Source organism: Lepisosteus platostomus, unplaced genomic scaffold, assembly GCF_059453375.1.
Source record: "Lepisosteus platostomus isolate fLepPlt1 unplaced genomic scaffold, fLepPlt1.hap1 Scaffold_30_H1, whole genome shotgun sequence".
Lineage (NCBI taxonomy): Eukaryota > Metazoa > Chordata > Actinopteri > Semionotiformes > Lepisosteidae > Lepisosteus > Lepisosteus platostomus.
In genome coordinates this window covers 775,664-799,039 of record NW_028291658.1, presented here as the reverse complement: position 1 = coordinate 799,039, position 23,376 = coordinate 775,664, and the positions used below count along the sequence as shown (strand labels likewise).

Here is a 23,376-nt window from a genome sequence, read left to right as displayed (position 1 = left end):
GATCAACAGATCCTCAGTTTTCTCAGAGTTGAGTAACAAAAAGTTTTCACACATCCAAGTATTTCCTTCCTTAATGCATTTAACTAAACTGATAATAGAAGAGTTGTCGTTTGGTGTAAACAAAATGTTTATTTGAGTGTCATCAGCATATGAATGAAAGTTCATATTATTTTTTCATATTATCCTACCTATCAGCAGCATGTAGAGAGAGAGAGCAATATTGGTCCCAGCACTGATCTTCTGGTACCCCAAATTGAACTGGTGACATTGATGAAGCAGTACAATTATTAGATATTTGAACATAATGAAAACGATGAGTAAAATGTGAAGTAAACCACTGAAGGACGGTTCCAGATAAGCCAACCTCAAACTCAAGCCTGTGTAACAAAACAGAGAGGTCAACCGTGTCAAAGGCAGCTCTAAGATCTAAAAGCACAAGCACTGTTGCATTCCCCGCATCAGTAGCTAAGAGAATATCATTTACGACTCTTGTTAATGCAGTTTCAGAAACCAGACTGAAATTTCTCAAGTATATTATTTGAATCCAGATACGATTGACGTTGGGCAACAACTATTCTCCCAAGACTTTTAGATTGAAATGGGACCTTTGAGACAGGCCTGTAGTTGTTAAGAACTTGTGGATCCAAATTTGACTTCTTAAGGAGCGGTCTAACAACCGCTACCTTAAATTGATCAGGTACAACGCCTGACGCAAGCGATGCATTCATCATACTAATTATAGGTCCTGCCAGTCCTTCGAGGGAATCTTTGACTAGCTGAGTGGGGATGGGATCTAGCGAACAGGTGGTTGACTTTGTCTTACGTCTGTGTTCATGAGTCCACCATAAGAAAAATCTGAACAGGAGTGGTGATCATGCGAGGTCACCATGGAGGAAACCACTGCTCTCCCCCCAAAAAAAACCACCACTGCCCCTCTCAAGTTTGCTAAAGACCACATGGATGTTCCACAGCAACTCCTGGAACAATGTTCTGTGGACAGACGTGACAAAAGTTGAACTTGTTGGTAAATGTGCACAGCGTTATGTTTGGAGATAACAAAACACTGCATACCAACTCCAAAACCTCATCCCACCTGGGAAGCATGGCGGAGGCTGTTTTGTTAAAACAGCAATGTCAAATGTTGGGCGTGTGTTGTTTGTTAAATCAGACTCTCTTTATTGATTATTATGACTTAGATAAAGATAAGATCACATGTTAGGAGCCATTCATGCAGAAATCCACATCATTCCGAAGGGCTGTTTACAAAAGTTTTTCTCCCAACTGTATGTGAGAAAAAAGCAGAGACGCTCACTGAGTAAGGTGGGGTTGCAGCTTTGCAAATCACAAGGACATTTGTACACTCGAAATGGGACAGGAGCACCCCAGATGGGACTCGAACCCACAATCCCTGGCTTAGAAGGCCAGTGCCTTATCCATTAGGCCACTGGGACACACTGGGTTGGGTCGATCACGCTGATGAAGAGCCAGTTTTTTTTTTTCCTTTGCTTTTTCAAAGGGATCCCCAAAATTAGGAAAGTTAGGCAGCAGAAGGTTTACTGTGACCTGAGAAGGACCGGCATCCAATCACGGTGGTGCACACACACACGCTCTCACTCATCTGAGCTACACGGCTACCAAGATGATCTCAGGTGCGCCGAGCTGGTACGGAACATATTGAACTGATTGACGGCGAATTGTTTCTCAGACAGGCTTTTCACCTCTGAGCTCCCTGACTGACAGTAATCCGCTAGGTAGTGAAACAGTCAGCTGCTTCTAAGCCTTAAACAGCTGCATCTCGGCGCTTCCACAGAGAGATGATTTGAAAGCCAAACATCGCCCATTGGGAACACCTTACTATCACTAGTTTAAGAGACTCTTAAGGTCTTGCAGAGGTGCCTGTCTAATAGCATGTGCTTTGCAAGCTATAGGTGTTTGGACTAAGGCAGAATGCCTGTTAACAAAATGTTTTTCTAAAGGGGCCTCGCACTCTTTTCCAAGCAATGGTCACCATCCCCACCGAGTGTCACAATGTAGTCATGTCCTAGGACATCACCTGTTAGTCTCCATTTGTCTGCCACCAACACTTTAGGTTACGGGGTCACAACCGCACCCCAGAGACCAGAGGAGCCGTTGGCGTTCTGGCGGCGCAGATTGGGCTGAAGGTGGGGCGCTTGAATCTCGCTGTTGGAGGCCGTCTGAAACTGACCCAAGCCTTTCCCTTGAATTAAATGTAAATAAGAAATGAACCCCAGATGCACATGGAATCAATCACGTGTTTCCTTTGAGCCGTTTCAGAGACTGCTCCAGAGTTTACCTTGCACAGATGCGCAAAGATTAATGATGGGGGTGCACGCTTCCAGGCGTCTTACTACTGTAGGGAGTGATTGAGACAATTCGTAGCTTGTGCTCATTTCCCTCTATTCCCCGTGTTACAGTGGTAGGATGACGTAAATTCCTGCTTCGACACGTAACGGGACTATAATCAAGTGCAGGAGCTGAGGGCTTTAGTTTTGTTTCGTTTTCCATGGCGTTCGTAAGCGCGCAAATCAAAGGCAATTCCTGCGTCTAACACGAATGTAAATGCTTTTGAAAGTGCAGTGTGGTGCAGCTTGTAAAATCCTTGTCCACATTTTTGGTTTGTTGATGTTTTTTTCTGTCTGCCAAAGTTGCGTTTTGACATCCGGACTGGGGGACTTTATCATTTGAACGTGAAGCCAGCCTTAAACCCTCTGAGGCGTGTCTGTCTGCCGGCACGAATCTTGTGAAAGGTATTTTTTTTTTAACGGAGAGCAACTTTAAAAAGGTTTCCGCAGCCACCTCGCAGTCCGTGTTTGATTATAGGAGGAATACGGCGGCGGCGAGTTCGCATTTGTCGTGCTCGAGTGGTTAAGGCGATGGGCTCGAAATGCGTTGGGGCTTCCCCGCGCAGGTTCGAAACCTGCCGACTCCGGCGTCTGCCGCACGTCGCCTTGTGCCTGCACGGCAGAGGCGAAGTGCCGCTTCTCCTTTCCTGGTACTATAACAACGCGAAATCGCTTGGACCCGCTGCCATTGAAATCAATTCTTCAGATAACCACACATTTTGCGTTCGCACCTCTGGTGCTCTACTTATACCTTTGAAAACCTAATGAATAAAGCTGAAAGAACCGACACGATATGTAGGTGCTGGTAAAGCACGCAGTAAAGAACTGTTAACAGCAAGGGTTTCAGTGGGTTAACTGAGGAGAAGGCGTGATCGCTAATTGTTGACTTTTTATTTGGTGTTAGAAACACTCTTACTGTGCATGACGTGCAACAAATGTAGCCACAGAAATTGCATCACGCTTTCATGTATGCTATTGCAGACACCAACGTTGCCTAGATAGAAAACCGAAATAGCCGTGGGTTTGCTTGCTGGTCTGAAGGATCTCTCTTCGAATCTCTATCATTTGTCAATGGAAGTAAAAGGCGCTGCAATCTCATACGTTCAGAATCAAACCCGCAGCTGTTGTTCGACTTTATTTCTTGACTAATTACAACTGAGTGTCGCATGAGCAGTTACATAAACTTGTCTGGTATATTTGAACACAAATGCCGTTCTTCAATTAAAACTAACAGAACATTGTCAGGGACATTCAGTTCTATACAAACAAGAGACAGACAAGAGAATATTTCTACCGTTCATGTGGACTACGTGTTGACTTACTGATCGGAATAATTGAAAGGTTCGGGCTCATAGCCGATGCAGTGCGTGCTAATTAGAACAGCAACGCTGAGCTCTCAGCACCGTACTGAGCCCAGGTGTTTTTCTAAAGCTGTCAGGTGCAGTTCATTTACATGAAGGAAATCTCTTACCGGGTACGATTACAATGCAGTAAGTAGCACAGACTACTTAGGGAGTAGCCAGATGCGTTTAAAAACGACCCGAGCCAGGCAGGAGTCGAACCTGCAATCTCCTGATCCGTAGTCAGACGCGTTATCCATTGCGCCACTGGCCCCGGTGTGACACTGCAGGACTGTAACCCAGTGAGATCAGCACTGCAACTAGTAAAATATTACCCACGGTCCATTCTTTACCAAAAGTGAGAAAGACCTGTTTTCTACATTTTGTCTGTTTTAAAACCATATCTCAAACCAAACCAAGAGTCTGTCTTTTGCACTGATATTCTGATTCATTTCGATTTCAAAGAAAAAAAAAACATTATCTTCCAAAGCATCATAAAATTGTCCCTTCTTCCAGACTCTACTTCTCTCTTGTAGTAGTACAGCAGACCTTTCCAGGTGAGCAGATCACAGAGTCCGAAATATGCTTCCTCCATCAAGAAAAGTACCTGAACATGACTCTGTCTTCATAAAAGCGCCCCTGTAATAAAGAAATTAAATCCGAAATCAAGAGGGCAGTTGCCTACTGAAGTTCAAGAAGTCATCAATTTTAACCTAGCAACACATTAAAGGCTGCATCTATACAAGTACGATTCTAGAAATGCTCACCAGATTACGTTTTAAGAAGGAACTGCGCCTCAGGTTCCGCAGAGATCTTAACTTGGATGGCAGGATTCAGAGTCCGGAGTGCGGACTGATGGCGCACGGAGGGTCCACATACTGTGGATCCCTCAGTTTTCTTCCGCGTGTTTAAACCGCCAGCGTGTGACTCCCCTGTCCCCGTGACCTCATTGCTCTGCTCTCGCCTCTGTGCAGCTGAGCCCGACTCATGGTAAAGTGGAAAAAAGTATGCCCTCAACGTGGGATTTACTCTGGATCGAGGATAGATGTCACTTTTTTATCATTGAACAGGATGTATGTGATGTGGCGACTAGGTTCAATTTTGTATCCTCTTTAAAAGATTAAGGACTGGGGTGAGCGTGATTTACCACCCTTTCAGCTAAGAACCCGACATGCGGACCGTTTAAGCTGCATAGACTCGGTTGTTTAACTCGTCTCCGTTAGCAGGGTTAAGGTTAAAGAAAAAAAACATTGCTGACTTCTTTTTTTTTTTGCCAGCCGCCAGCGCTGATTAGCAAGGTTTGTATTTCATGTTTTGCAAGTTGCATCCATTTTAAGAAAAACAAGTCGCGTTAAAGACAGGAAATGAATACTTGCAAGTCTAGCCGTAGGCGGTTGTCTGTAAGGACCAGTTCTGTTTGAGAAAACAGAACAAAGAAGGCACCGCTGGGATTTGAACCCAGGATCTCTTATTTACCAGGCAGGTGCTTTAACCAACTAAGCCCCGGCGCCCCAGGAGCATTATCCTTTTGCAGCCACTTGGACACACCACTCAGACACATCTGCATTCGGTGTGTGCTCCGCCTGCTCGCTGAGCAAGTTGCCACCTTTACATACAATAGCAATATCAACACCAAGAGAAAGGGTGACAAATGGCTTTTATCTGGAACTTTTGATGTCCAAGGAGCTCAATTTGCTTTCTGTGTACAACAGGGCCACTGAACTCCACACTGGCCACTGAACCACAGCAGTGGCTTGCTGGCTTGACATCTCCTAAGGAAAATGTTGAAATTGCATGTGGAACAGGAAAATGACCCTCGAGTACGAGGGAAAAAAAAGAAAAAGATCATCTGGAGCGCGCCATCCCATGTCCGGACAGCCCAGTTTCATTGACAAGGTGGCTGAGTGGTTAAGGTGATGGACTGGTAATCCATTGTGCTCTGCAGACATGGGTTCGAATCCCATTCTCATCGCTCTCCATGTCTTACACGTTTGACGTTGGCCCTCCTGTTGTTTGCTCTGGTGCTAGAGCTGTACATTTTCTAGCGGTGGCTGAACATGGTATAGTGGGCCAACGTCGGTATCGAGCAGTGACAGTAACAGTACTTACTGCGCCCCATAAGAAATCGTTTGTCCCTGTTCAAAAGAGATTGTGCGATGTCCTGCAGTGTTCGGAAAGCAAACCTTTGACAGTTTGAAAAGAGGAATTTATTCTGCTTCCCGTGCCTGCAGTAGTTACAAAGTTGAACGTCTTTACACGATCTGCTGCAGTTTTCAGTGGGTGGGCTTTGTCAAATGGCTTGAAAAAACGCACTGTGTTTCGGCTCGGGAAACATCATTCATGAGCAGTGTCCTGCATGTTTTCTGTGTATAGCTGTCTTTTAACGCATACAGAATTCATTCGAAATCATTGATTTCTCCAATTAACAATGGTCCCTTTTTGAACCTGCGAGAAGCATTCTTTCCATGTAACAGATTTACTCCGGGGAAAGGCAGCATGACATTGAGAGTAGCTCAAGCTTTCAGCACCCGTATCGGACTGCATGTATGCAGACACCGCTCAGAATCCCCTGTAAGATTCTCCTTCAATTCCGTTTTGCAGTGCTTTAGCTCTTTCAAAAGGCTTCGCTTTGCTAGTCACAGTCCAAGGCTCATGACAGCATTTGAAACCAATCCCCACTGCGTTGGCCAGGAAATGAACCATGGAAAGCAGCTATGGTCACCACTATACCACCAACGCATGCCCACAGGTGCCCTGCAGGACACCACCAGAGAATGCTCACGATTTCGGAAGCTGTCTCCGGGACGTGCTGATTCCACACATCCTGAATAAATCATGATATTGTTAGTTGCTGTAGCTAGACGTTCAAATGAGTTTCATGGCCAGATGGACTGTTTCCTCCAGCGGTATAGTATTGCAGTGAGACAGCACGATGCCTGCAAGACTATGTCACGCTAAACGCCACAGATTAAATGTGTTTGTCCGTTCGTGTCAGTCGTCCTGCAGCCACGGGAAGTGGGACACAAACATGCTGCAATGCTTTCAAGACGTTAGGATTTGTTTGTGTAACATCCGAGAAGAGTACTTGTGGCTTGAATGTGAACTGTACGTGCCCGCCCCCTTTCCTCTGTAGTGCATGAGTTCCTCCAGGCATGCCCTTCGTCATTGTTCTGTCATCTTGTATTTAAAGGGTTGTATTTCTGCTGCTGAAAATAAGCAACGGTTTTCTCACAACGCCCTTTGTTCCCGACGGAGCCCTTGTCTGTCATGAAATTCTTCAAAACCTCAAGCTAGAAGAAGAAGAAGACGACAAATATGAAGCGTTACCGCAACGACATGCCATGAGACGATCGATAACGATTTCCATAGGATCCCCGCGGTTGCCTGGCAACCGTCAGCTTTGCGCAGTGGCAGTATCGTAGCCTGTGAGGTTTAGCCGAGGCGCGATTATTGCTAGTTGAAAACTTTTCCCAATACCCCGCTTCCGCCGGTTTGCAATACAATCGGCGAAAGCAATTTTTGACAGTCTCGTCAGAGACTGAGCAAGGTGTTTAAAGACAGATTTGGTCATGGTGACATCATGGTAGAAAGAAACGAGCTTGTTACGTCTCAACAGAAACGCTCTTTAGCTCTTTCAGCGTTATGCAGAGAACAGCGTCTGTCGAGATCACTTTTGAGTCAGCGCGAAACGCCGTGTGCTGTCAGTTTGATTTCATATTGCTCGTCGCGGCGCCCGGCTTTTGTCTGTCAAAGTTAGGTTGCGCTTCTTCATGCTGCATCGTCGACATGAGTGGAGCTTTTTAAACGTCTGTACTTACTGCAATTCCTACGTCTACCACTAATGTAAGAGCTATTTCAAGTGCGGAGTGGTGCGGCTTTTGAAATGCTTGTGGGCATTTCTCTGTTGTTGATTCTTTTTTTGTTTTTTTTTGTAACAAAGTGGCATTTTCATGTCCGGACGGGGAGACTTTATCATTCCGACATGAAGCCACCCTTAAGTCCTCTGAGGCGTGTCTGTCTGCAAGGCTTGTATTTTGGAAATGTTTTTTTGAAATGGAGAACGACTTTGAAATAGGCTTCCGCCGGCGCCTCGCGATCCAGGTAAGATTGTAGCAAGAACGCAGCGGCAGTGGGGCTTGCTGTAGTCGTGGCCGAGTGGTTAAGGCGATGGGCTAGAAATCCATTGGGGTCTCCCCGCGCAGGTTCGAATCCTGCCGACTACGTTGTCCGCCTCCAGTCGGTGTGTTCCGGCGCCTCTTTGCTGTTCCTGGTGGTTTTAAAACGCCCAATCGCTTGTACCCGCTGCCTTGCAAATAAATTCTTCAGCGTCCGCAAATGGCATTTTGCAGCTGGAAGCAGATGTCGACGCTTTTTGCACAGAGCACCAAAAAACCGTCTTTTTTGAAGGCTCAGGTACTGAGCATTGGTGGTTCAGTGGTAGAATTCTCGCCTGCCATGCGGGAGGCTTGGGTTTGATTCCCAGCCAATGCAGTGGCTGTTGCAGCGAGCGGCTCCATCACTTGCAACTCGCAACTGAAAACCTACTGAAGCTAAGCAGGTGTGAGCCAGGTCAGTACACGGATGAGGGTGAGCTACAGGGAAAAACAAAGTTTCCAGCTGGAAGCGGTGTTAATGGTGCCAGCAGGGGGGTGCTCACCCTGAGGTCTGTGTGGGTCCCAATGCCACAGCATAGTGACAGACAAGAGTGTTACGGGAGAAGAGAGATGTGTTTGAAGATTTAAGAGTGTCTTAGGTGCAGCAGAAATAAAGTGTCACAAATGCAAGTGGTTGGATTTCCATTGTTTAATATGGTAAAAATAAGCGGAAGTTATCTACCGGTCCGGCACAGTCTGCCATGCTTTTGTCATATACTGTAAAGTGGTGTCGAACTGGTAGTGTCACATTAAATGACAAAAATGAAGAGAGTTAAAGCAGCTGGAGAGGTTTTCTTACAACTTTTGAGCTGACACAGTTTTGGAAAATGTTTCCTTCACGCTGCACTGTACCACATAGGCAGCCAAGAGTCTCCAAAACAAAACAGAATTGACAGTCATATAATGTCCATTAACCCCGGTTTTAAAAGCAGCATCATGTCTGCCATCATAAGAATATGAGTCCAATATTTTAGAATTAACCTTACCTGTGGTGTCTTTAATCCCTATTGCTCAATGCACGGTGAAAGCATTGCATACGTGTCTGACAATGAGGAATGACAGTCATTTGCCTGTTTCACAAATGATCGTATTTTACTAGAGATTCTGTTTGGGATTCAGCTGTGCATTCGGACAGCAATCCCTTTCAAGAAATGATACGTTCTGGATGAGGTCAAAGGTGCTGAAACACTGTATTTAGGATGTTTGCAGTGATTGTGTCTCCTGCTTCAACGCAGTGATATATAGATGTGCTCCTGTAATTTATTGGTACATGCCCTGGGCAGTAAGCAGTCTGAGGATTTATTTCCAGACGGCATAGAGCAGTGAAGTAGTGAAGTAGTGCAACACCACTTTATCATTATATTATTAGAACCTATTCTACTTAAATTATAACATTATACACAATTTGAGTTCATTTTAAAAATTAAAAGGTAATGAAAGGAATGCATATTAATGAGGAAGATAATACCGATATGCATGTGATAATCTTCCTTATATCATGTAGTGCGTCATTTGGACACTTTGTGGGCTTGAAATACAAAGAAAATCATGTTTTATGGTACAAGATAAATACAAAACTGAAGCTTTTATTTTAATTAGATTTGTTTATAAAGCATAAGCAATCATTTATTACATTACTATATGTGAAAATAACATTTTAGCATCATATTATTACATACAGGTCTTTAGCTTCAGCACAGTGATATATATATATATGCTCAGTGATTTATTGGTACATGCCCAGGTCAATAATCAGAATGAGGATTTATTTCCAGACGGGCTACAGGTAGTGTTGTGAAATACTTCAACACACTGGATCGCAGATTTAGACCCCCTGCACTCTTACTCCTTAAAAACCAAAGAAATGAAGATATGTAGCAATCACATTGTAACAGGGGTGACAGTGACTTAATGCTTATACTAGTGGACTTCAGGTACCTTTAGGGTACGGTGTTCCCTGAAGGGCTCTCAAACCCCACATTTCAGATGCCTAGCTGTATCGCTGATCTATTGCACCTCAGAATCACTTTTAAACCTTACCTCTGGTATCTTTAATCCCTATTGCTCAACGCATGGTGAAAGTATTGCATAAATGTGTCTGAAAATGAGCAATGGGCACCTGAGAGACTCATTTGCCTGTTTCACAAATGATCATATTTGACTAGAGATTCTGTTTGGAATTCAGTTGTGCATTCTGACAGCAATCCCTTTCAAAAAACGATACATTCTGGATGAGGTCAAAGGTGCAGGAACACTGTATTTAGGATGTGTTTTAAAATCCATTGACTGATCCCCGAATCCTGAAGTTTCTTCGCATGATATCGGGCTTGCAACCACTTTCTGAAAAATGATGAAAAATACCAAAAATGAAAAAAAAAATATCAATTCTAGAGCCTAAGAGGAAAACAAGACAAATGTATATCTCCAAATAATTTTATGTGCTTCAGAAGAGCCCAGGAAAGTTTTTTGCATACATGAAACCACGCCCGTTTGCACGTAAGCAGACATGGTTGCACACACGACTTCATGAAAGCACGCGTGCATGCGAAGTCATCCTGTTGAGCATTTGAAAAGCCGCACCACGCCGCACTTGAAATAGCTCTTACATTAGTGGTAGACGCAGGAATCGCCTTTTTATTTACGCTCTTACCAACGCGATGGAAAGCAAAACAAAGCAAAGCAGAGCAAAACAACGAACAAACAAAAACCCTCACGTCCCGCACTTGCAAATAACACCGTTACGTGCCCAAGCGGTATTGTATGTCATCCTACCACTGCACCCCGGGGCGTACGGTATATGGGAACGAGCACACGCCACGAATCGTCTCGAATCACTCCCTACAGCTGTAAGGCACCTTGAAGCGTGCACCCCCAACATTCTTCTTTGCGCATCTGTGAAAGGTAAATTCTTGAACAAACTCTGAACCAGCTCTAAGGAAACTAATCAGATTAGACATTACTTTGACTCATCTTTTTACGCTCAGTGCTGGATTGCTCAAACTCCAGCTAGGGTTAGGGTTAGCATTCCCACGCTACTTAGACACTTTGTTTACGCTCAGTGCTGGATTTTGGGAACTTCAGGACGAGTGGGAATTTTCTCCTATCTGTCAATTCTGTTTTGTTTTGGAGACTCTTGGCTGCCTATGTTGTACAGTGCAGCGTGAAGGAAACATTTTCCAAAACTGTGTCAGCTCAAAAGTTGTAAGAAAACCTCTCCAGCTGCTTTAACTCTCTTGATTTTTGTCATTTAACGTGACACTCGATGTATAACTGGAGCCTCACATATGCAAATGGTGAGGCTCCAGTTCGACACCACTTTACAGTATATGACAAAAGCATGGCAGACTGTGCCATGACCGGCAGATAACTTCTGCTTATTTTTACCATATTAAACATTGGAAATCCTCCCACTTGCATTTGTGACACTTGATTTTGGCTCCACCTAATACACTCTTAAAACTTCAAACACTTTTCTCTTCTCCCGCAACACTCTTGTCTGTCGGCACTATGTGGCAGCGTTGCATGACAACCCATCTCACCACGGAAAGGAACCTAACAGCTTTGGTAAGAGAGGAGAAAAGGACCTGGCCCGTACGGGGCTCGAACCCACGACCTTGGCGTTATTAGCACCACACTCTAACCAACTGAGCTAACCGGCCTCACGACAGTGGTCCTCTCTGTGCTGACACTGCTCATGATGTTTCCCGAGCCGAAACTGCGTTTTTCCAAGCAATTTGACAAAGCCCGCCCACTGAAAACTGCAGCAGATCGTGTAAAGACGTTCAACTTTGTAATTACTGCACGCACAGGAAGCAGAATAAATTCCTCTTTTCAAACTGTCAAAGGTTTGCTTTGCGAACGCTGCAGGACATCGCACAATCTCTTTTGAACAGGGACGAACGATTTCTTATGGGGCGCAGTAAGTACAGACGTTTAAAAAGCTCCACTCATGCCGACGATGCAGCATGAAGAAGCGCAACCTAACGTTTGACAGACAAAGGCCGGGCGCCGCTACGAGCAATATGAAATCAAACTGACAGCACACGGCGTTTCGCGCTGACTCAAAAGTGATCTCGACAGACGCTGTTCTCTGCATAACGCTGAAAGAGCTAAAGAGCGTTTCTGTTGAGACGTAACAAGCTCGTTTCTTTCTATCATGATGTCACCATGACCAAATCTGTCTTTAAGCACCTTGCTCAGTCTCTGACGACACTGTCAAAAATTGCTTTCGCCGATTGTATTGCAAACCGGCGGAAGCGGGGTATTGGGAAAAGTTTTCAACTAGCAATAATCGCGCCTCGGCTAAACCTCACAGGCTACGATACTGCCACTGCGCAAAGCTGATAGTTGCCAGGCAACCGCGGGGATCCTATGGAAATCGTTATCGATAGTCTCATGGCATGTCGTTTCTGTAACGCTTCATATTTGTCCTCTTCTTCATCTAGCTTGAGGTTTTGAAGAATTTCATGGCAGACAAGGGCTCCGTTGGGAACAAAGGGCGTTGTGAGAAAACCGTTGCTTATTTTCAGCAGCAGAAATACAACCCTTTAAATACAAGATGACAGAACAATGAGGAAGGGCATGCCGGGAGGAACTCATGCACTACAGAGGAAAGGGGGCGGGCACGTACAGTTCACATTCAAGCCACAAGTACTCTTCTCGGATGTTGCACAAACAAATCCTAACGTCTTGAAAGCATTGCAGCATGTTTGTGTCCCACTTCCCGTGGCTGCAGGACGACTGACACGAACGGACAAACACAATCTGTGGCGTTTAGCGTGACATAGTCTTGCAGGCATCGTGCTGTCTCACTGCAATACTATACCGCTGGAGGAAACAGTCCATCTGGCCATGAAACTCATTTAAACGTCTAGCTACAGCAACTAACTATATCATGATTTATTCAGGATGTGTGGAATCAGCACGTCCCGGAGACAGCTTCCGAAATCGTGAGCATTCTCTGGTGGTAGGGGCGTTCAAGATGGCGCTCAGGTGGGAGGTAAAGTTTAGTGGTTGAAGAGTTTTTTTGAGTTTTTCATGACCTGAATGTTAATTTTTGCTTTTTTTGACTACAGAAAAATAAGGACTTAACACTAGTTGTTTAAACTTCAGTTATAATTGAAAGAAAAAAAAAACGATTTTTTTTAGGTTTAAGAATTTCGATATGAGTAACACTGGGAAAAGAAAAGAGTGCTGGGTCCTCGAAGGAGAAATCTAAGATACCTCAATCGTATATGTATAGCACTTCAAGAAAATCGATGGAACTACAGGGAAAAGTGAAGCAGCTGGAGGGGACGTGGAAAGAGTGCTGGAGATGCGCTCGTACGGTAGAGCCGGAGTCCCTGCCCAGCACACCTGTGAAAACCCCGGCGGCCAAGAGAGGAAGGGGCGACCTGACGCTGGAGGAGCTCCAAACCAACATCTTTAACATGATGGGTGAGCTGAAGGAAATGATTCGATTTAATACAGTCGCAATCGAAAGTCTTAAAAAGTCCATGGACTGTGTGTTTAAAGAGGTTGAAGACTTAAAGAGTGAAGTAAAAGTTCTTAAACAAGTAAATACCGAACAAGAAAAGCATATTAAAGAACTTGAATTGAAAGTGAACGATGTAGATAGATACTGTCGACGATGGAATTTAAAATTATTTGGAGTTAAAGAGGAACGTGATAAGGACCTTGTTGCAACAGTGAAGGGTATCTGTAAAAGGACCCTGCCGGACCAGGAGGACGTAATATCGGCCATTGACTTTGTTCACAGGCTCGGGAGAGCGAACATGTCTGGGCAAGTGCGCCCCAGATCGATTATAATACAGTTCACCAAGAGGACGGCGAGGGACATGCTCTGGCGAGCGGCGAGGGGGAATGAGTATTTGAATGGGAACAAACTGAGGTTTGCAGAGGAACTGTCTGCCGCGGACAGGAGCACCAGGAACCAGCTGTGGCCCCAGGTTGAAGCTGCCAGAAGAGAGGGGAGGAGACCCTACTTTGTGGGAGCGAGGGCCTTTGTGGACGGGAAGGAGATTTGCTCCCAGTGACTGCTCAGTTAATGATTATGTTTGGTTTTATTTGTTATACCAGTATATACTAGTGTTTCTTTAGTGTTAGTTTGGAATGGTGTAGTTAAGTGTTAAGGACTGTTATAGTTCTGGTTCTTTGAAAAACTCAATAGTTTAGATAGTCTTAGAGTTAGTTATTTGCTTTTGTGTATGTCTTTTTCATGAATGCCAGAGGTACTCGAAATGTTGTTAAAAGAAAAACGTTTTTTTTGTTTTGTAAAAAACTGTGCTGAGTTTTATTTTTTTACAGGAAACGCATGCATGTTGAAACTAAAGTTTATAATTGAGAAATATTAAAGCAAGGAAAATATGATACGTGTAAAATATACAATTTGATCACATAATTACTTAATTACCTCTGGTAGTTAAATGTTTTTTTTCTGCTGCGTTTTTTTTCTCTTGTACATGACTCTGATCCTCTTGTTGTATTTGTATTTGTAAATTCTACATGTTTAATAAAAATAAAAAAAAGCATTATAATCAAGTAGCCACAGAAATTGCATCACGCTTTCATGTATGCTATTGCAGACACCAACGTTGCCTAGATAGAAAACCGAAATAGCCGTGGGTTTGCTTGCTGGTCTGAAGGATCTCTCTTCGAATCTCTATCATTTGTCAATGGAAGTAAAACGCGCTGCAATCTGATACGTTCAGAATCAAACCCGCAGCTGTTGTTCGACTTTATTTCTTGACTAATTACAACTGAGTGTCGCATGAGCAGTTACGTAAACTTGTCTGGTATATTTGAACACAAATGCCGTTCTTCAATTAAAACTAACAGTACATTGTCAGGGACATTCAGTTCTATACAAACAAGAGACAGACAAGAGAATATTCCTACCTTCATGTGGACTACGTGTTGACTTACTGATCGGAATAATTGAAAAGTTCGGGTTCATAGCCGATGCAGTGCGTTCTAATTAGAACAACAGCAACGCTGAGCTCTCAGCACCGTACTGAGCCCAGGTGTTTTTCTAAAGCTGTCAGGTGCAGTTCATTTACATGAAGGAAATCTCTTACTGGGTACGATTACAATGCAGTAAGTAGCACAGGCTACTAAGGGAGTAGCCTGATGCGTTTAAAAACGACCCGAGCCAGCCAGGAGTCGAATTTACAATCTCCTAATCCGTAGTCAGACGCGTTATCCATTGCGCCACTGGCCCTGGTGTGACACTGCAGGACTGTAACCCAGTGAGCTCAGCACTGCAACTAGTAAAATATTACCCGCGGTCCATTCTTTTCCAAAAGTGAGAAACACCTGTTTTCTACATGTTGTCTGTTTTAAAACCATATCTCTTTAAACCAAACCAAGAGTTTGTCTTTTGCACTGATATTCTGATTCATTTCGATTTCAAAGAAAAAAAAACATTATCTTCCAAAGCATCATAAAATTGTCCCTTCTTCCAGACTCTACTTCTCTCTTGTAGTAGTACAGCAGACCTTTCCAGGTGAGCAGATAACAGAGTCCGAAATGAGCTTCCTCCATCAAGCAAAGTACCTGAACATGACTCTGTCTTCATAAATGCGCCCCTGTAATAAAGAAATTAAATCCAAAATCAAGAGGGCAGTTGCCTACTGAAGTTCAAGAAGTCATCAATTTTAACCTAGCAACACATTAAAGGCTGCATCTATACAAGTATGATTCTAGAAATGCTCACCAGATTACGTTTTAAGAAGGAACTGCGCCTCAGGTTTCGCCGAGATCTTAACTCGGATGGCAGGATTCAGAGTCCGGAGTGTGGACTGATGGAGCACGGAGGGTCCATATACTGTGGATCCCTCAGTGATCTTCCGCGTATTCAAACCGCCAGCGTGTAACTCCCCTGTCCCCGTGACCTCATTGCTCTGCTCTCACCTCTGTGCAGCCGAGCCCGACTCACGATAAAGTGGAAAAAAATATGCCCCCAACGTGAGATTTAATTTAGATTTCACAGATGCGCAAGGAAGAATGTTGGGGGTGCACACTTCAAGGTGCCTTACAGCTGTAGGGAGTGATTCGAGACGATTCGTGGCGTGCGCTCGTTCCCATATACCGTACGCCCCGGGCTGCAGTGCTAGGATGATATACAATACCGCTTGGGCACGTAACGGCCTTACATGCAAGTGTGGGACGTGAGGGTTTTCGTTTGTTCGTTTTGTTTTGCTCTGCTTTGCTTTGTTTTGCTTTCCATCGCGTTGGTAAGAGCGTAAATAAAAAGGCGATTCCTGCGTCTACCACTAATGTAAGAGCTATTTCAAGTGCGACGTGGTGCGGCTTTTCAAATGCTTGTGGGCATTTCTCTGTTGTTGATTCTTTTTTTGTGTGTAACAAAGTGGCATTTTCATGTCCGGACGGGGAGACTTTATCATTCCGACATGAAGCCACCCTTAAGTCCTCTGAGGCGTGTCTGTCTGCAAGGCTTGTATTTTGGAAATGTTTTTTTTAAACGGAGAATGACTTTGAAATAGGCTTCCGCCGGCGCCTCGCGATCCAGGTAAGATTGTAGCAAGAACGCAGCGGCGGTGGGGCTTGCTGTAGTCGTGGCCGAGTGATTAAAGCGATGGATTGGAAATCCATTGGGGTCTCCCCGCGCAAGTTCGAATCCTGCCGACTAGGTTGTCCGCCTCCAGTCCTTGTGTTCCGGCGCAAGGAAAGAAGCGTGCCTCTTTGCTGTTCCTGGTGGTTTTAAAACGCCAAATCGCTTGTACCCGCTGCCTTGGAAATAAATTCTTCAGCATCCGCGAATGCCTTTTTGCAGCTAAATGACGGTGTAAGTGTGTTTAGCCAGCGGGACTGGCTAGAGACGTAACTAAAGAGACTTGACGAAAATCAACTTAAGGAGATTGGAAAATATAAGAGCGTCTGAAAGTATAAGTACAGTACAGGTGGACGTAAAAGTAGTTAGATAAACAGTGTTTGTATTTTTATACAATTAGTTGCAATAGAGGAAACAATTTGGGTTTATTCGAATGTCTCAGACATGCTGAAACGCTGTAGGTTTAGAATCGAGACTGGGGAGAATAACGTCTTGTGAGAAGATCTGTTTACCTAACGATTAGATCCTGTAAATCCCTTGTACCCTCCCTAAGTCTGTCCCAGTCCAGTGGATAAAAATGTACTGTTAATGGAGTGTTGGTTTCTCTGTTATGGGATACTGGAGCACTACTGTCATGCTTGTTTCACTCCTCTGTTCAACAGTGTGCTATAGAGTAATGTATATGGGGAGACGGCAGGAGGCCACAGGAGTATTGGGGCAGCAAGTTTTACTTGCCGAGTACCAGATTTTAATGGGTGGTTTTATCCCATATCTATTGGGTTGGAATATTATGCATTACAAAGAATGACTATCCAGAACAGGGTATCACGTGGCTTCAACTGACTGTGATCACTCAGTATGTTGATAGTATTCTGAGTGCTTCCCCTGACAAGGAAACCCACAAGTCTGAGTTGCTTCAGCTTTAGAGTGTCTAATAGAAGCAGTTATGATAAGGCCCTTTTGTGTCTAGCATTGTGAAATTTTAACAGGGCCTGGGTGCAATGTTTTTTACAGGGTGAGCACAACTCTTAACAGATCTGCTTAAGGGGGGAGTGCAGTACAAGGACAAGATTGCCTTGGTTCCCGCAGCAAAAGCCACCTGTAATAATTTGAAACAAGTTCTCTTACAGGTGCTGAGACTGGGGTTTCCTCAGATGGATCAACCATTCCTTTGTATTATTGCAAGTAGCTGACAGAGGCCACCCAAGGAGCCCGCGAGCAGGTCCTGGAGGCGTGGGGACCACCACCTGAAGGAGGGCACAACCTCATCCCAGGAGAGTGGGTGTGGATCAGGAAATTTCCTTCACAGGTTCTCCAGCCCAGGTGGGACGGACCCCACCAGATCCTGTTGACAACCGAGTCTGCGGTTCGAGTGGAAGGAAAAGATCGCTGGATCCACGCGCCACACTGCCGACGAGCCTCATCCCCATTTACAGACTCAGAATGAAATAATTTCTGTTTATAACAATAATTGTTGCTGTAGGACTATGTTCCGCAGGAATTAATGATCATCTCTCCCACAAAGGAGAACATGGAATTAATTCCTTTTTAGGCCTCTCCTATCTGACAGCTAAGAAAACCAACCAAAGTGCCTGCTGGGTGTGTGCCGCATTACCCAAATATGTACAGGGAGGACTTCCTATGGGAGCCATTACTTGGCGTCGCGAGGAAGTCATAGGCATGATCATTTGGAGGGATAATTTAGGAGATTTTAATATGACAAACTATGTGGGTTGCCATAACACGACTTTAACCTGCAAAACATTACAATATCTACAGGAGCGAGGCTTAGAGCCCACGAGTTGCACAGGCTCTTATGCTCCTAAATATAACAGAAGCCATACACCTCCATACCTGACTCTCAATAAGGAACGTGAGGGGAAACGTATGTTTTCAGCACACTAATTGGTGCAACCTTACCATCACTGCAAATATATCCACCTCTACCTTCCAAATTCCAGGATGGGATCGGCACACCCCACAATTCGGTATAAGCTTCTTATTTTCAGAGGCATGGGGAGCGCCAAACGGAACATCTTTCATTTGTGGAAAACGAGCCTACCCATGGTTGCCAGCCCAGTGGTCTGGCTCATGTTATTTAGGATATGTGGTTCCTCATATCCATGTTCAAATCCACAGCCCCTTCGGACCTAACCACAGACCACAAAGAAAATTGGCTGATTGGGAATATTATTTAGGTATAATATTTCCACAAGCCGGCATGAACTTTCTGAGTCGAGAGTTAATTCAAATGGCCTCGACTTTAGAAGAATTAGCAAAGTCTACCTCATCTAGTCTGAAGGCTGTTAATGATGAGATGGTAGCCCTCAGAACAGTGGCCATGCAGGCCCGACTAGCTTTAGATTATGTACTGGCGGCCCAAGGAGGAACTTGTGCAGTAATTGGCACTGAATGCTGCACATATATTCCTGATAATTCTGAGCACATCTCAGATCTGGCCCAACACATTTACAATGAGGGACAGAAATATCAGGACTATTATACTGAAAATTGGGGAATTGGGCCTTGGGTAAAGTCTGTGTTTGGGGCCTGGGGTGGAACCTTTTTATAGTGTTTATCTGTAGGAGTAGTATTGTTTATATGTATAATTGTAATCATCACATTCACAAAAACATGTATCACATCTTGCTATAACCGTGGAACGTACAATGACATGGCAATACATACCTGTTCGCCAAGAAAGGAAAGATCTGCCCTGACATTGTATGTATAAAAATAGGCTACACTGACGTATGCCATATTTTATAAGGGGGGAATGAAGAAAGATGTGAAGACGGGGGTTTGAATTTAATCCTTTCTGTAGGGGGTTTAGACTTCTAAGTCACAAGCTGGGGTTTATGGCAGGAAAGGGGGTTAACTGATAAGGATTGCAGATGCAAGCTAGGAACCCCCCTGGGTGTAATGTTAAACTAGGAACCCCCCTGGGTGTAATGTTAAACTGACCATTTGCCCAGAACATCGTAAACTGGCCAAATACCATGAACCCCCCTCTTTACCATCAGACCGAGTGACGTCAGAAACGGAGAAGAAAACACTATATAACCCAAAAGTTTGTAACAGTACGTTGAACAATACTTCGGTTTTGTTGTTTCTTGCGGGAAACAAGACTTCGGCTTTATTGTTCCTTGCATGCAATAAACTCATCTGTTTCACTTCATCTCGGGATCAAGAACCTTATTTCTTCTGTTACAACAGTCCCTAATGCCGAAAGAAATGATCATTTGTTTAACATGCACGGGTCTGTCTCAAAGGATGCAGTACTCCTGAAGGGTCTCAAACCCTACATTTCGGATGCCTAGCTGTATCCCTCACATGTGGCACCTCAGAATGACTTCTAACCTTACCTGTGGTGTATTCAGTCCCTATTGCTCAATGCACGGTGTACATACTGCATACATGTGTCTTGAGAATGAGGAATGGGCCCCTGAGACAGTCATTTGCCTGTTTCACAAACAGGGACCTGGACCTAGACCTGGCCCGTACGGGGCTCAAACCCGCGACCTTGGCGTTATTAGCACCACACTCTAACCAACTGAGCTAACCGGCCTCACGACAGTGCTCCTCTCTGTGCTGCAAAAAATCAAACTCAGGGAATTTTGTCCTCCTTTGAATAGAAAGCTGTGTAATTCAGTGTACGGGCTTTCTCGTGCAGTTTCATGGTTCTTGTAACCCAAATCCTACACTGGCCTGAAGTGCCCCCCCATTTCACAGCATTTTTCAGCTGATTTAAAATGTACCTAAAGGAGAAGCATTATTGAAGACCATCAATTACCAAGAGCTTTTGTCAAAGGTTTTGGTGGTCATTTTGAATGACCACAGAGCGCTGTGACCTCGGTTTTACATCTCATCCAAAAGACAGCGCCCTTTTACAACACAGCATCTCCGTCACTATACTGGGGCATTGGGACCCGCACAGACCTCAGGGTGAGCGCCCCCCCGCCGGCACCATTAACACCGCTTCCAGCTGGAAGCTTTGTTTTTCCCTGTAGCTCATCCTCATCCAGGTACTGACCTGGCTCACACCTGCTTAGCTTCAGTGGGTTTTCAGTTGCGAGTTGCAAGGGGATGCAAGTGATGGAGCCCCTCGCTGCAAAAGCCACTGCATTGGCCAGGAATCAAACCCAAGCCTCCCGCGTGGCAGGCGAGAATTCTACCACTGAACCACCAATGCTCAGTGTCTGGGCCTTCAAAAAAGACGCTTTTTTGGTGCTCTGTGCAAAACGCGTCGACATCTGCTTCCAGCTGCAAAATGCCATTTGCGGACGCTGAAGAACTTATTTCCAAGGCAGCGGGTACAAGCAATTGGGCGTTTTAAAACCACCAGGAACAGCAAAGAGGCGCGCTTCTTTGCTTGTGCCGAAACACACCGACCGAAGGCAGACAACGTAGTCGGCAGGATTGGAACCTGTGCGGGGAGACCCCAATGGATTTCTAGTCCATCGCCTTAACCACTCAGCCACGACTACAGCAAGCCCCACCGCCGCTGCGTTCTTGCTACAATCTTACCTGGATCGCGAGGCGCCGGCGGAAGCCTATTTCAAAGTCGTTCTCCGTTTCAAAAAAACATTTCCAAAATACAAGCCTTGCAGACAGACACGCCTCAGAGGACTTAAGGGTGGCTTCATGTCGGAATGATAAAGTCTCCCCGTCCGGACATGAAAATGCCACTTTGTTACACACAAAAAAAGAATCAACAACAGAGAAATGCCCACAAGCATTTGAAAAGCCGCACCACGTCGCACTTGAAATAGCTCTTACATTAGTGGTAGACACAGGAATCGCCTTTTTATTTACGCTCTTACCAACGCGATGGAAAGCAAAACAAAGCAAAGCAGAGCAAAACAAAACGAACAAACGAAAACCCTCACGTCCTGCACTTGCATATAACGCCGTTACGTGCCCAAGCGGTATTGTACGTCATCCTAGCACTGCACCCCGGGTCGTACGGTATATGGGAACGAGCACATGCCACGAATCGTCTCGAATCACTCCCTACAGCTGTAAGGCGCCTTGAAGCGTGCACCCCCAACATTCTTCTTTGCGCATCTGTGAAAGGTAAACTCTTGAGCAAACTCTGAACCAGCTCTAAGGAAACTAATCCGATTAGACGTTACTTTGACTCATCTTCTTACGCTCAGTGCCGGATTGCTCAAACTCCAGCTAGGGTTAGGGTTAGCATTCCCACGCTACTTAGACACTTTGTTTACGCTCAGTGCTGGATTTTGGGAACTTCAGGACGAGTGGGAATTTTCTCCTATCTGTCCATTCTGTTTTGTTTTGGAGACTCTTGGCTGCCTATGTTGTTCAGTGCAGCGTGAAGGAAACATTTTCCAAAACTGTGTCAGCTCAAAAGTTGTAAGAAAACCTCTCCAGGTGCTTTAACTCTCTTCATTTTTGTCATTTAATGTGACACTCGATGTATAACTGGAGCCTCACATATGCAAATGGTGAGGCTCCAGTTCGACACCCAGTTCCACACCACTTTACAGTATATGACAAAAGCATGGCAGACTGTGCCGGACCAGCTGGTAACTTCCGCTTATTTTGACCATATTAAACATTGGAAATCTTCCCACTTCCATTTGTGACACTTGATTTTGGCTCCACCTAAGACACTCTTAAATCTTCAAACACTTTTCTCTTCTCCCGCAACACACTTGTCTGTCGGCACTATGTGGCAGCGTTGCATGACAACCCATCTCACCACGGAAAGGAACCTAACAGCTTTGGTAAGAGAGTAGAATTACCTGAAGAACTGCTTTCCATGGAAGCAGGACCAAGCGATGTAGCATTTTTATAGTACCAGGAAAGGAAAAGCGGCACTTCGCCTTTGCCGCACAGGCACAAGGTGACGTGCGGCAGACGCCGTAGTCGGCAGGATTCAACCTGAGCGGGGAGTCCCCAATGGATTTCAAATCCATCGCCTTAACTACTCGGCCACGACTACAGCGAGCTCGCCGCCGCCGCATTCCTCCTATAATCTAACACGGAGTGCGAGGTGGCTGCGGAAACCTTTTTAAAGTCGCTCTCCGTTAAAAAAAAAAATACCTTTCACAAGATACATGCCGGCAGACAGACACGCCTCAGAGGGTTTAAGGCTGGCTTCACGTTCAAATGATAAAGTCTCCCCGTCCGGATGTCAAAATGCAACTTTGGCAGACAGAAAAAACATCAACAAACCACAAATGTGGACAAGGATTTTACAAGCTGCACCACACTGCACTTTCAAAAGCATTTACATTCGTGTTAGACGCAGGAATTGTCTTTGTTTTGCGCGCTTACGAACGCCATAGAAAACGAAACAAAACAAAAGCCCTCAGCTCCTGTACTTGATTATAATGCCGTTACGTGTCGAAGCAGTAATTTACGTCATCTTACCACTGCAACATGGGGAATAGAGGGAAATGAACACACGCTACGAATCGTCTCAATCACTCCCTAGAGTCGTAAGGCACATTGAAGGGTGCACCCCCATCATTAATCGTTGGGCCTCTGTAAAAGGAAAGCTGTTGAGCAGTCTTTGAAACAGCTCGGATGAAACACTTGATTGCTTCCATGTGCATCTGGAGCCCACTTCTTATTTTCACTTCACGCCGCCCAAAGCATTTCTAAAACAGGAGATTCGCGTTTGGGAATGTGCCCTGCCCTACAAATAAAACAGGTCTACGGGTCTGAAACCTGCTCCACGGAAAACAGTTCTGTTGCGCTTTGGATCAAAGGGAGATTCTCTGTTCTTACTTTTTGATTACATAACACCCAAAGGGCCTCTTTGGAGCTGGATTCCAACCAGCATCCTAAAGTTTCTTGGCGGTATCCTTTACAGTCCTCTGTTCGGTCGACAAGGAACAGAAGGGGGCAGCTTTCCTCACACATACAGTGCAATGTACTGTAGTGTTCCCCTTCATTGAATTCGCAGTTCTGCATCA

General features: G+C 44.9%; 10 non-coding genes across 10 annotated transcripts; 5 read left to right on the top strand and 5 right to left on the bottom strand.

The window, feature by feature from the left end:
* Positions 1-1,378: 1,378 nt before the first annotated feature.
* On the bottom strand, positions 1,379-1,451 carry trnar-ucu (transfer RNA arginine (anticodon UCU)). Its single transcript has one exon. It is a non-coding gene; the product is annotated as a tRNA-Arg (tRNA).
* A 2,453-nt stretch (positions 1,452-3,904) lies between these two features.
* trnar-acg (transfer RNA arginine (anticodon ACG)) lies at positions 3,905-3,977 on the bottom strand. Its single transcript has one exon. It is a non-coding gene; the product is annotated as a tRNA-Arg (tRNA).
* Positions 3,978-5,593: 1,616 nt separating this feature from the next.
* On the top strand, positions 5,594-5,675 carry trnat-ggu (transfer RNA threonine (anticodon GGU)). The gene has a single exon. It is a non-coding gene; the product is annotated as a tRNA-Thr (tRNA).
* Positions 5,676-7,099: 1,424 nt separating this feature from the next.
* Positions 7,100-7,241, top strand: LOC148634969 (U4 spliceosomal RNA). Its single transcript, XR_015933406.1, has one exon. It is a non-coding gene; the product is annotated as a U4 spliceosomal RNA (small nuclear RNA).
* A 603-nt stretch (positions 7,242-7,844) lies between these two features.
* Positions 7,845-7,926, top strand: trnas-aga (transfer RNA serine (anticodon AGA)). Its single transcript has one exon. It is a non-coding gene; the product is annotated as a tRNA-Ser (tRNA).
* Positions 7,927-8,123: 197 nt separating this feature from the next.
* Positions 8,124-8,194, top strand: trnag-gcc (transfer RNA glycine (anticodon GCC)). The gene has a single exon. It is a non-coding gene; the product is annotated as a tRNA-Gly (tRNA).
* A 3,248-nt stretch (positions 8,195-11,442) lies between these two features.
* Positions 11,443-11,516, bottom strand: trnai-aau (transfer RNA isoleucine (anticodon AAU)). Its single transcript has one exon. It is a non-coding gene; the product is annotated as a tRNA-Ile (tRNA).
* A 541-nt stretch (positions 11,517-12,057) lies between these two features.
* Positions 12,058-12,199, bottom strand: LOC148634965 (U4 spliceosomal RNA). The gene has a single exon (XR_015933430.1). It is a non-coding gene; the product is annotated as a U4 spliceosomal RNA (small nuclear RNA).
* Positions 12,200-16,427: 4,228 nt separating this feature from the next.
* On the top strand, positions 16,428-16,509 carry trnas-gga (transfer RNA serine (anticodon GGA)). The gene has a single exon. It is a non-coding gene; the product is annotated as a tRNA-Ser (tRNA).
* A 3,414-nt stretch (positions 16,510-19,923) lies between these two features.
* Positions 19,924-19,997, bottom strand: trnai-aau (transfer RNA isoleucine (anticodon AAU)). The gene has a single exon. It is a non-coding gene; the product is annotated as a tRNA-Ile (tRNA).
* Positions 19,998-23,376: the final 3,379 nt, after the last annotated feature.